The sequence below is a fragment of the Somniosus microcephalus genome, chromosome 14, assembly GCF_052327205.1.
Source record: "Somniosus microcephalus isolate GS21.2 chromosome 14, FLI_Smic_1.0, whole genome shotgun sequence".
Lineage (NCBI taxonomy): Eukaryota > Metazoa > Chordata > Chondrichthyes > Squaliformes > Somniosidae > Somniosus > Somniosus microcephalus.
This window is the reverse complement of record NC_141000.1, coordinates 133415727-133428355: the sequence shown is the minus strand read 5'-3', so window position 1 is coordinate 133428355 and position 12629 is coordinate 133415727. Positions and strand designations below refer to the sequence as shown.

The 12629-nt window shown below is 53.0% G+C and overlaps 1 protein-coding gene across 4 annotated transcripts in view; it reads left to right on the top strand.

Annotated features, from left to right (window-relative positions):
- Positions 1-12629, top strand: part of rrp1 (ribosomal RNA processing 1) — a 428065-nt gene that overhangs the window by 216001 nt on the left and 199435 nt on the right. The gene's annotated exons all lie outside the window — the stretch shown is intronic.

Here is a 12629-nt window from a genome sequence, read left to right as displayed (position 1 = left end):
GGGTGGAGTTGGATGGGGTACAGTGTGTGTGAGGGTGGGGAGTTGGATGGGGTACAGTGTGTGTGAGGGTGGGGAGTTGGATGGGGTACAGTGTGTGTGAGGGGGAGTTGGAGGTACAGTACGTGGATGATGGGGTACAGTGTGTGTGAGGGTGGGGAGTTGGATGGGGTACAGTGTGTGTGAGGGTGGGGAGTTGGATGGGGTACAGTGTGTGTGAGGTGGGGAGTTGGATGGGGTACAGTGTGTGTGAGGGTGGGGAGTTGGATGGGGTACAGTGTGTGTGAGGGTGGGGAGTTGGATGGGGTACAGTGTGTGTGAGGGTGGGGAGTTGGATGGGGTACAGTATGTGTGAGGGTGGGGAGTTGGATGGGGTACAGTGTGTGTGTGAGGGTGGGGAGTTGGATGGGGTACAGTGTGTGTGAGGGTGGGGAGTTGGATGGGGTACAGTGTGTGTGTGAGGGTGGGGAGTTGGATGGGGTACAGTGTGTGTGAGGGTGGGGAGTTGGATGGGGTACAGTGTGTGTGAGGGTGGGGAGTTGGATGGGGTACAGTATGTGTGAGGGTGGGGAGTTGGATGGGGTACAGTGTGTGTGTGAGGGTGGGGAGTTGGATGGGGTACAGTGTGTGTGAGGGTGGGGAGTTGGATGGGGTACATTGTGTGTGAGGGTGGGGAGTTGGATGGGGTACAGTGTGTGTGAGGGTGGGGAGTTGGATGGGGTACAGTGTGTGTGAGGGTGGGGAGTTGGATGGGGTACAGTGTGTGTGAGGGTGGGGAGTTGGATGGGGTACAGTGTGTGTGAGGGTGGGGAGTTGGATGGGGTACAGTGTGTGAGAGGGTGGGGAGTTGGATGGGGTACAGTGTGTGAGAGGGTGGGGAGTTGGATGGGGTAAAGTGTGTGTGAGGGTGGGGAGTTGGATGGGGTACAGTGTGTGTGTGAGGGTGGGGAGTTGGATGTGGTACAGTGTGTGTGTGAGGGTGGGGAGTTGGATGTGGTACAGTGTGTGTGTGAGGGTGGGGAGTTGGATGGGGTACAGTGTGTGTGTGAGGGGTGGGGAGTTGGATGGGGTACAGTGTGTGTGAGGGTGGGGTGTTGGATGGGGTAACAGTGTGTGTGAGTGGTGGGGAGTTGGATGGGGTAAAGTGGTGTGAGAGGGTGGGGAGTTGGATGGGGTACAGTGTGTGTGAGGGTGGGGAGTTGGATGGGATACAGTGTGTGTGAGAGGGTGGGGAGTTGGATGGGGTACCGTGTGTGTGAGGGTGGGGAGTTGATGGGGTACAGTGTGTGTGAGGGTGGGGAGTTGGATGGGGTACAGTGTGTGTGAGGGTGGGGAGTTGGATGGGGTACAGTGTGTGTGAGGGTGGGGAGTTGGATGGGGTACAGTGTGTGTGAGGGTGGGGAGTTGGATGGGGTAAAGTGTGTGTGAGGGTGGGGAGTTGGATGGCGGTACAGTGTGTGTGAGGGTGGGGAGTTGGATGGGGATACAGTGTGTGTGAGGGTGGGGAGTTGGATGGGGTACAGTGTGTGTGAGGGTGGGGAGTTGGATGGGGTACAGTGTGTGTGAGGGTGGGGAGTTGGATGGGGTACAGTGTGTGTGAGGGTGGGGAGTTGGATGGGGTACAGTGTGTGTGAGAGTGGGGAGTTGGATGGGGTACAGTGTGTGTGAGTGTGGGGAGTTGGATGGGGTACAGTGTGTGTGAGGGTGGGGAGTTGGATGGGGTACAGTGTGTGTGAGGGTGGGGAGTTGGATGGGGTACAGTGTGTGTGAGGGTGGGGAGTTGGATGGGGTACAGTGTGTGTGAGGGTGGGGAGTTGGATGTGGTACAGTGTGTGTGAGGGTGGGGAGTTGGATGGGGTACAGTGTGTGTGAGGGTGGGGAGTTGGATGGGGTACAGTGTGTGTGAGGGTGGGGAGTTGGATGGGGTACAGTGTGTGTGAGGGTGGGGAGTTGGATGGGGTACAATGTGTTGTGAGGGTGGGGAGTTGGATGGGGTACAATGTGTGTGTGAGGGTGGGGAGTTGGATGGGGTACAGTGTGTGTGAGGGTGGGGAGTTGGATGGGGTACAGTGTGTGTGAGGGTGGGGAGTTGGATGGGGTACAGTGTGTGTGAGGGTGGGGAGTTGGATGGGGTACAGTGTGTGAGAGGGTGGGGAGTTGGATGGGGTAAAGTGTGTGTGAGGGTGGGGAGTTGGATGGGGTATAGTGTGTGTGAGGGTGGGGAGTTGGATGGGGTACAGTGTGTGTGAGGGTGGGGAGTTGGATGGGGTACAGTGTGTGTGAGGGTGGGGAGTTGGATGGGGTACAGTGTGTGTGAGGGTGGGGAGTTGGATGGGGTACAGTGTGTGTGAGGGTGGGGAGTTGGATGGGGTACAGTGTGTGTGTGAGTGTGGGGAGTTGGATGGGGTACAGTGTGTGTGAGGGTGGGGAGTTGGATGGGGTACAGTGTGTGTGAGGGTGGGGAGTTGGATGGGGTACAGTGTGTGTGAGGGTGGGGAGTTGGATGGGGTACAGTGTGTGTGTGAGGGTGGGGAGTTGGATGGGGTACAGTGTGTGTGTGAGGGTGGGGAGTTGGATGGGGTACAGTGTGTGTGAGGGTGGGGAGTTGGATGGGGTACAGTGTGTGTGAGGGTGGGGAGTTGGATGGGGTACAGTGAACCCCACCCCCAACCCCCTCATTGTTCCCATGCTCTATGGTGATGGAAACGTTACTTGTGTCTCCGGGGCACAGACACCCACCTGCATTGTTGCGTGTGACGATGGTGTCGGACTCCACACTCCTGCGATGTGCTCTGGCGGAAGGATACTCTCCAGGGTGCTATGTACAGAAAGAAACTGGTTGAGGTTTCACACTGTCTGTGGATCTGGCTGTTGAGTATCAGAGTCTGAGAAATGCTTTCAACTAATGTTTCAAGGGATGGGGCTTTCGGGGCAACACCGGCTGAAACCGTCGGCTCCCCCAGTCTGTTCATCTTCACCATGATCGTTCATTGCAATTTACAGCATTGGGGGTCAGTCTATACCCCAGTGCCCATTCACTGGGGGTCAGTCTATACCCCAGTGTCCATTCACTGGGGGGTCAGTGTGTGACCCAGTGCCCATTCACTGGGGTCAGTGTGTGACCCAGTGCCCATTCACTGGGGGTCAGTGTGTGACCCAGTGCCCATTCACTGGGGTCAGTGTGTGACCCAGTGCCCATTCACTGGGGGGGTCAGTGTGTGACCCAGTGCCCATTCACTGGGGTCAGTGTGTGACCCAGTGCCCATTCACTGGGGGGGTCAGTATATGACCCAGTGCCCATTCACTGGGGGGGGGTCAGTGTGTGACCCAGTGCCCATTCACTGGGGGGGTCAGTGTGTGACCCAGTGCCCATTCACTGGGGGTCAGTGTGTGACCCAGTGCCCATTCACTGGGGGGGTCAGTGTGTGACCCAGTGCCAATTCACTGGGGTCAGTGTGTGACCCAGTGCCCATTCACTGGGGGGGTCAGTGTGTGACCCAGTGCCCATTCACTGGGGTCAGTGTGTGACCCAGTGCCCATTCACTGGGGTCAGTGTGTGACCCAGTGCCCATTCACTGGGGTCAGTGTGTGACCCAGTGCCCATTCACTGGGGGGGTCAGTGTGTGACCCAGTGCCCATTCACTGGGGTCAGTGTGTGACCCAGTGCCCATTCACAGGGGTCAGTGTGTGACCCAGTGCCCATTCACTGGGGTCAGTGTGTGACCCAGTGCCCATTCACTGGGGGAGTCAGTGTGTGACCCAGTGCCCATTCACTGGGGTCAGTGTGTGACCCAGTGCCCATTCACTGGGGTCAGTGTGTGACCCAGTGCCCATTCACTGGGGGGGTCAGTGTGTGACCCAGTGCCCATTCACTGGGGTCAGTGTGTGACCCAGTGCCCATTCACTGGGGTCAGTGTGTGACCCAGTGCCCATTCACTGGGGTCAGTGTGTGACCCAGTGCCCATTCACTGGGGGGGTCAGTGTGTGACCCAGTGCCCATTCACTAGGGTCAGTGTGTGACCCAGTGCCCATTCACTGGGGTCAGTGTGTGACCCAGTGCCCATTCACAGGGGGTCAGTGTGTGACCCAGTGCCCATTCACAGGGGTCAGTGTGTGACCCAGTGCCCATTCACAGGGGGTCAGTGTGTGACCCAGTGCCCATTCACAGGGGTCAGTGTGTGACCCAGTGCCCATTCACAGGGGGTCAGTGTGTGACCCAGTGCCCATTCACAGGGGTCAGCGTGTGACCCAGTGCCCATTCACAGGGGGTCATAGGCATAGAGTTATACAGCACAGAAAGAGGCCCTTCGGCCCATCATGTCCACGCCGGCCATCAAGCCCTGTCTATTCTAATCCCATTTTCCAGCACTTGGTCCGTAGCCTTGTATGCTATGGCGTTTCAAGTGTTCATCTAAATGCTTCTTGAATGTTGTGAGGGTTCCTGCCTCTACCACCCTTTCAGGCAGTGAGTTCCAGATTCCAACCACCCTCTGGGTGAAAAAGTTTTTCCTCAAATTCCCTCTAAACCTCCTGCCCCTTACCTTGAAACTATGCCCCCCTGGTTATTGACCCCTCTACTAAGGGGCAAAGTTCCTTTCTATCTACCCTATCTATGCCCCATATAATTTTGTACACCTCAATCAGGTCCCCCCTCAGCCTTCTCTGCTCCAAGGAAAACAACCCCAGCCTGTCCAGTCTCTCTTCATAGCTGAAGCGCTCCAGCCCAGGTAACATCCTGGTGAATCTCCTCTGCACCCTCTCCAATGCAATCACATCCCTCCTATAGTGTGGCGACCAGAACTGCACACAGTATTCCAGCTGTGGCCTAACTAGTGTTTTGTACAGCTCCATCATAACCTCCCTGCTCTTATATTCTAGGCCTCGGCTAATGAAGGCAAGTATCCCATATGCCTTTTTAACCACCTTATCTACCTGTCCTGCTGCCTTCAGGGATCTATGTACATGCCTGGGATCAGTCTGACCAGTGTCTGGGATCACTCTGGCCGGTGTCTGGGGTCAAGCTGGCCGGTGTCTGGGGTCAGTCTGGCCAGTGTCTGGGATCAATCTGGCCGGTGTCTGGGGTCAGTCATAGAAACATAGAAGATAGGAGCAGGAGTAGGCCATTCGGCCCCTTGAGCCTGTTCCGCCATTTAATGAGATCATGGCTGATCATCCAAATTCAGTACCCTGTCCCTGCTTTCTCCCCATATCCCTTGATCCCTTTAGCCTTAAGAAATATATCTAACTCCTTCTTGAATATATTTAATGAATTGGCCTCAACTGCCTTCTGTGGTAGAGAATTCCACAGGTTCACCACTCTCTGGGTGAAGAAATTCCTCCTCATCTCAGTCCTAAATGGCTTACCCCTTATCCTTAGACTGTGACCCCTGGTTCTGGACTCCCCGACCATTGGGAACATCCTTCCTGCATCTAGTCTGTCTAGTCCTGTTAGAATTTTATAAGTTTCAATGAGATCCCCTCACATTCTTGTAAACTTCAGCGAGTATAAGCCCAATCGACCCAATCTCTCTTCATACGTCATTCCTGCCATCCCAGGTATCAGCCTGGTGAATCTTCGCTGCACTCCCTCCATGGCAAGAACATCCTTCCTCAGATAAGGCGACCAAAACTGCACACAATACTCAAGGTGTGGTCTCACCAAGGCCCTGTACAACTGCAGCAAGACATCCTTCTTAACCGCCTGCTGCACCTGCATGCTTACCTTCAGCAACTGGTGCACAAGGACACCCAGGTCTCACATAAGAACATAAGAACATAAGAAGTAGGAGCAGGAGTAGGCCATACGGCCCCTCGGGCCTGCTCCGCCATTCAATAGGATCATGGCTGATCCGAACCTAGACTCACGTCCACTTCCCTGCCCTCTCCCCGTAACCCCTAATTCCCTTATCAGCTAGGAAACTGTCTATCTCCGTTTTAAATTTATTTAATGTCGCAGCTTCCACAGCTCTCTGAGGTAGCAAGTTCCATAGATTTACTACCCTCTGAGTGAAGAAGTTTCTCCTCATCTCAGTTTTGAAAGGGCAGCCCCTTATTCTAAGATTATGCCCCCTAGTTCTAGTCTCACCCATCAGTGGAAACATCCTCCCCGCATCCACCTGATCAAGCCCCCTCACAATCTTATATGTTTCGATAAGATCGCCTCTCATTCTTCTGAATTCCAATGAGTAGAGGCCCAACCTACTCAACCTTTCCTCATAAATCAACCCCCTCATCTCCGGAATCAACCGAGTGAACCTTCTCTGAACTGCCTCGAGAGCAAGTATATCTTTTCTTAAATATAGAAACCAAAACTGCACGCAGTATTCCAGGTGTGGCCTCACCAGTACCCTGTATAACTGCAGCAAGACTTCCCTGTTTTTATACTCCATCCCCCTTGCAATAAAAGCCAAGATTCCATTGGCCTTCCTGATCACCTGCTGTACCTGCATACTAACCTTCTGTGTTTCATGCACCAGGACCCCAGATCCCTTTGTACTGTAGCACTTTGCAGTTTCTCTCCATTTAGATAATAACTTGCTCTTTGAGTTTTTCTGCCAAAGTGCATAACCTCACACTTTCCAACATTATATTCCATCTGCCAAATTTTTGCCCACTCACTTAGCCTGTCTGATATACCTATCAATTCATTCCATGAAAAGCGACGAGTTAAGATAGTAACTATAGGTTTTTATTGGCTAAATAACAGAGCCCACCCTCGTGGGTGATCGGTTCCAACAAGGAAGAATACTAGCCAAGCGGTCACCTTTATACCTGGGCAAGCAGGCGGAGCCATGGGCGGAGTCAGCTGAGGTATGCCTAGGTATAACAGCGTGCGTGGCAAGAGGTAACCTTGTGTAGTGATAACAACAGTGTAAACAGTGATAACAACAGTGTAACAATAGTGAACGGTTGTGAACGATAACAGTGGTTTACCACATTCACCCCTTGTTTAAAATTGAGTCCGGCGGGGTGAAGTGTACTACCAGTTCGTGTATGTCAGTCTATCAGGAGGCCTCGTAAGCCTTTCTGATCGGCGCAGCAGCGGCGGCGGTGGTGCAGTATCCGATGTTAATGCTGGCGTCTGCGTGGTCGACGAAGGCTCCTGGGGTTCCGGCATGCCGCCTACAGGAGCTGGATTTGGGGGAGTGGTGGGGGATGACGGTGGTATCTCAGGGGTGCCTGAGGGTGCGAGGCCTCGCAAGGAGACTGTGTCCTCCCGCCCGTCTGGGTATGCCACATAGGCATACTGGGGGTTGGCGTGCAGGAGGTCCACCCTCTTGACCAGGGGGTCCGTTTTATGGGTCCTTACGTGCTTCCGCAGCAGGACGGGCCCCGGATAAGTCAGCCATGTTGGTAGCGAGGTTCCCGTAGTCGACTTCCTGGGGAAAACAAACATTCGCTCATGAGGGGTGGCGTCAATGGCGGTACAAAGCAGTGACCGGATGGAATGGAGCGCTGCCGGGAGGACTTCCTGCCAGCGAGAGGTTGGGAGGCCCTTAGACTTTAGGGCTAAGAGGACGGCCTTCCAAACTGTCGCATTCTCTCTTTCCACCTGGCCGTTCCCCCGGGGGTTGTAGCTGGTGGTCCTGCTCGCAGCAATACCTCTCGCGAGCAGAAACTGGCGAAGTTCCTCGCTCATGAAGGATGAGCCCCGGTCGCTATGTATATAGTTCGGGAACCCGAACAAGGCGAAGAGGTCGTTCAGGCATTTGATGACCGTGGTACTGGTCATGTCTGGGCAGGGGATGGCAAAGGGGAAACGGGAGTACTCGTCAATAATGTTGAGGAAGTACACATTACGGTCAGAGGACGGGAGGGGCCCCTTAAAATCGATGCTCAAGCGCTCGAAGGGGCGGGTGGCCTTGATCAGGCTTGCTCTGTCCGGCCTATAGAAATGCGGTTTGCATTCGGCACAGGCTTGGCAGTTCCTGGTCATGGTCCTGACCTCCTCGATGGAGTAGGGCAGGTTGCAGGCCTTAATGAAGTGGTAAAGTCTAGTGACCCCGGGGTGGCAGAGGTCGTTGTGGAGGGTCCGCAGTCTATCAACTTGCGCGTTGGCGCATGTACCTCGTGATAGAGCATCTGGTGGCTCGTTGAGTTTACCAGGCCGGTACAAGATATCGTAATCGTAGGTGGAGAGCTCAATTCTCCACCTCAAGATCTTGTCGTTCTTGATTTTGCCCCTCAGCTTGTTATTAAACATAAAAGCAACCGAACGCTGGTCGGTGAGGAGGGTAAATCGTTTGCCTGCCAGGTAATGCCTCCAGCGTCGTACCGCTTCCACAATCGCCTGGGCCTCCTTCTCGACAGAAGAGTGTCGGATCTCAGGGCCCTGGAGGATCCTTGAGAAGAAGGCCACAGGTCTCCCCGCCTGGTTAAGGGTTGCAGCTAGGGCGAAGTCGGATGCATCGCTTTCCACTTGGAAAGGGATGGACTCATCCACTGCGTGCATTGTGGCCTTCGCAATGTCTCCTTTTATGAGGGAGAAGGCTGCGCATGCTTCTGCTGTCAGGGGGAAGGAGGTGGACTTCATGAGGGGTCTGGCTTTGTCCGCATAATTGGGCACCCATTGGGCATAGTAAGTGAAGAGCCCCAGGGTTCTCTTCAGTGCCTTTTGACAGTGGGGAAGGGGAAGCTCCATGAGGGGGCGCATTCTTTCAGGGTCGGAGCCGATGACTCCGTTCTCTACTACGCAGCCGAGGATGGCAAGGCGCGAGGTGTTAAACGTACATTTCTCCTTATTGTAAGTGAGATTCAGCCGTTGGGCCGTACGGAGGAATTTCTCCAGATTAACATCATGGTCCTGCTGGTCGTGGCCGCAGATGGTGACGTTATCTTGATAAGGAAACGTGGCCTGCAGCGCGTTCTGGTCAACCATCCGGTCCATCTCCCTTTGGAAGACCGAAACCCCGTTGGTGACGCCGAAGGGAACCCTAAGGAAGTGGTAGAGGCGGCCATTCGCCTCGAAGGCGGTATACTGGCGGTCCTCAGGGCGGATAGGGAGTTGGTGATAGGCCGACTTAAGGTCGATGGTGGAGAATACCCGGTACTGTGCAATCTGATTGACCATATCAGGTATGCGGGGAAGTGGGTATGCGTCCAGCTGGGTGTACCGGTTTATGGTTTGGCTGTAGTCGATGACCAGGCGGTGTTTATTGCCGGTCTTAACGACTACGACCTGGGCACGCCAGGGGCTGGTGCTCCCCTCGATGATACCCTCCTTCAGGAGTCGCTGCACCTCAGATCTAATAAAAGCTCTGTCCCCGGCGCTGTACCATCTGCTCTTGGTAGCGACGGGTTTACAGTCGCGGGTGAGGTTAGCGAACAAGGAGGGGGGCGGGACTTTGAGAGTGGAGAGGCCGCAGGTGGTACGTGGCGGGCGGTTTAAAAACTGCTGGTTGTAGACTGTGAGTGGGGGGAGGGGTCCACCGTATGCTAAAGTGACACTTTGAAGGTGGCATTGGAAATCCAGCCCTAGTAGGACGGCAGCGCAGAGCTGGGGCAGGACGAGAAGTTTAAAGTTTTTATATTCCGTGCCCCTAACCGACAGGGTCACCACACAGTAGCCGCTGACGTCTGTTGAATGGGACTTCGACGCCATCGAGATCCGATGGCGCGTTGGCCGGACAGTGAGGGAGTAGTAGCGCACCATGTCTGGGTGAATAAAACTCTCCGTGCTCCCGCTGTCGAACAGGCAGGTCGTGGCGTGGCCGTTTACTTCGATGTCCATCATGGACCTGGACAGATGATGCGGGAGAGCTTGGTCAAGCGTGACGGAGGCCAGTGTATGGCTGAGTGAGCTGCTGTAGTCGGCAGGTGAGGCGGTGGTCGGGTCTGGAGACAAGATGGCGGCCGGGTGCGGCAAACAAAATGGCGGCGCCCATGACGCGGATCCCCACGAGGTCGAAGTAGAACAAAATGGCGGAGAAGATGGCCGCCCCCACGACTCACATGAGGCACTGCTGGCGTCTGTGGCCTTGATCAAAGATGGCCGCCCCCACGACTCACACGAGGCACTGCTGGCGTCTGTGGCCTTGATCAAAGATGGCCGCCCCACGACTCACATGAGGCACTGCTGGCGTCTGTGGCCTTTATCAAAGATGGCCGCCCCCACGACTCACATGAGGCACTGCTGGCGTCTGTGGCTTTCCCCCTGCAGGCGTTTGCGAAGTGGCCTTTTTTCCCGCATCCGGAGCAGGTCGCGTTCCTTGCAGGGCAGCGCGCCCTTTGATGTCTCGCCTGGCCACAGAAATAGCAGCTGGCGGGCCGATCGCGGGGCTCCGCTGCCGCAGCGGGTCCCGAGGGTGGCGGTCCCGATCGATTCCGGGACACCGACGCTGTAGTAGGTCCCAGGGGTGGCGGTGTGAGGGGTATTGCGGCCGGAGTCACCCACGAGGGTGGGCTCTGTTATTTAGCCAATAAAATTGATATACCTATCAATTCATTCCATGAAAAGCGACGAGTGATCGGTTCCAACAAGGAAGAATACTAGCCAAGCGGTCACCTTTATACCTGGGCAAGCAGGCGGAGCCATGGGCGGAGTCAGCTGAGGTATGCCTAGGTATAACAGTGTGCGTGGCAAGAGGTAACCTTGTGTAGTGATAACAACAGTGTAAACAGTGATAACAACAGTGTAACAATAGTGAACGGTTGTGAACGATAACAGTGGTTTACCACACTGTCTATGTCCTTTTGCAGGTTTTTTATATCCTCCTCACTCACTGCTTTCCCTCCCATCTTTGTATCATCGGCAAACTTGGATACGTTGCACTCGGTCCCTTCCTCCAAATCGTTAATATAGATTGTAAAGAGTTGGGGTCCCAGCACTGACCCCTGCGGAACACCACTAGTCACTGATTGCCAACCCAAGAATGAACCATTTATCCCAACTCTCTGTTTTCTGTTAGATAGCCAATCTTCCAACCATGCCAGTATATTGCCCCCAATCCCGTGATTTTTTATCTTGTGCAGTAATCTTTTGTGTGGCACCTTGTCAAATGCCTTTTGGAAGTCCAAATACACCACATCCACTGGTTCCCCTTTATCCACCCTGTTACGTCCTCAAAGAATTCGAGCAAATTTGTCAAACATGACTTCCCCTTTGTAAAACCATGCTGACTCTGTCCGATTAAATTATGCTTATCCAAATGTCCTGTTAATGCTTCCTTAATAATGGACTCCAACATTTTACCAACCACAGATGTTAGGCTAACTGGTCTATAGTTTCCAGCCTTTTTTCTGCCTCCCTTTTTAAATAAGGGCATTACATTAGCAGTTTTCCAATCTGCTGGGACCTTTCCTGAATCCAGGGAGTTTTGGAAAATTACCACTAATGCATCCGCAATCCCTACCGCTACTTCTCTCAAGATCCTAGGATGTAAGCCATCGGGTCCAGGGGATTTATCCGCCTTTAGTCCCATTATCTTACCGAGTACCACCTCCTTAGTGATTTTAATCGTGTTTAGCTCCTCCCCCCCATAGCCCCCTGTTTATCCAGTGTTGGGATATTTTTAGTGTCCTCTACTGTAAAGACTGATACAAAATATTTGTTCAGCGTTTCTGCCATCTCCATGTTCCCCACCACTAATTTCCCGGTCTCGTCCTCTAAGGGACCAACATTCACTTTAGCCACCCTTTTTCTTTTTATATAACTGTAGAAACTCTTGCTATCTGTTTTTATATTTTTTGCGAGTTTACTTTCATAATCTATCTTCCCTTTCTTAATTAATCTTTTAGTTATTCTTTGCTGGTTTTTAAATGCTTCCCAATCTTCTATCCTCTCACTAGACTTGGCTACTTTATATGCCCTTGTTTTCAGTCGGATACTATCCTTTATTACTTTACTTAGCCACGGATGGCTGTCTTTTCTTTTACGCCCCTTTTCCTCACTGGAATATATTTATCTTGAAAGTTGTGAAATATCTCCTTGAATGTACACCACTGCTCATGTACCATCTTACACTTTAATCTATTTTCCCAGTCTCCTTTATTTAAGCTTAGTACGCTGGTTTGAGATCCAACTCTCTCACCCTCCAACTGAATTTGGAATTCAACCATGCTTTGGTCACTCATTCCAAGGGGATCCTTTACTAGGACATTTTTTATTAATCCTGTCTCATTACACAGGACCAGATCTAAGATTGCCTGCCCCCTGGTTGGCTCAGTTACATACTGCTCAAGGAACCCGTCCCTAATGCACTCTATGAACTCTTCCTCAAGGCTGCCCTGCCCAATTTGATTTGTCCAGTCAATATGAAAGTTAAAATCCCCCATGATTATAGCTGTTCCCTTATTACAAGCCCCAACTATTTCCTGATTTATACTCCGACCAACAGAGTTGCAACTGTTAGGAGGCCTATAGACTACGCCCACTAGTGACTTTTTCCCCTTATTATTCCTTATCTCCACCCAAACTGTTTCACTATTCTGATCCTTTGACCCAATATCATTTCTCACTATTGCAGTGATTACATCCTTTATTAACATAGCCACCCCACCTCCCTTTCCTTCCTGTCTGTCCTTCCTAATTGTCAAATACCCCTGGATGTTTAGTTCCCAGTCATAGTCACCTTGCAGCCATGTTTCTGTAATGGCCACCAGATCATACTCATGTGTAGTTATTTGTACCGTCA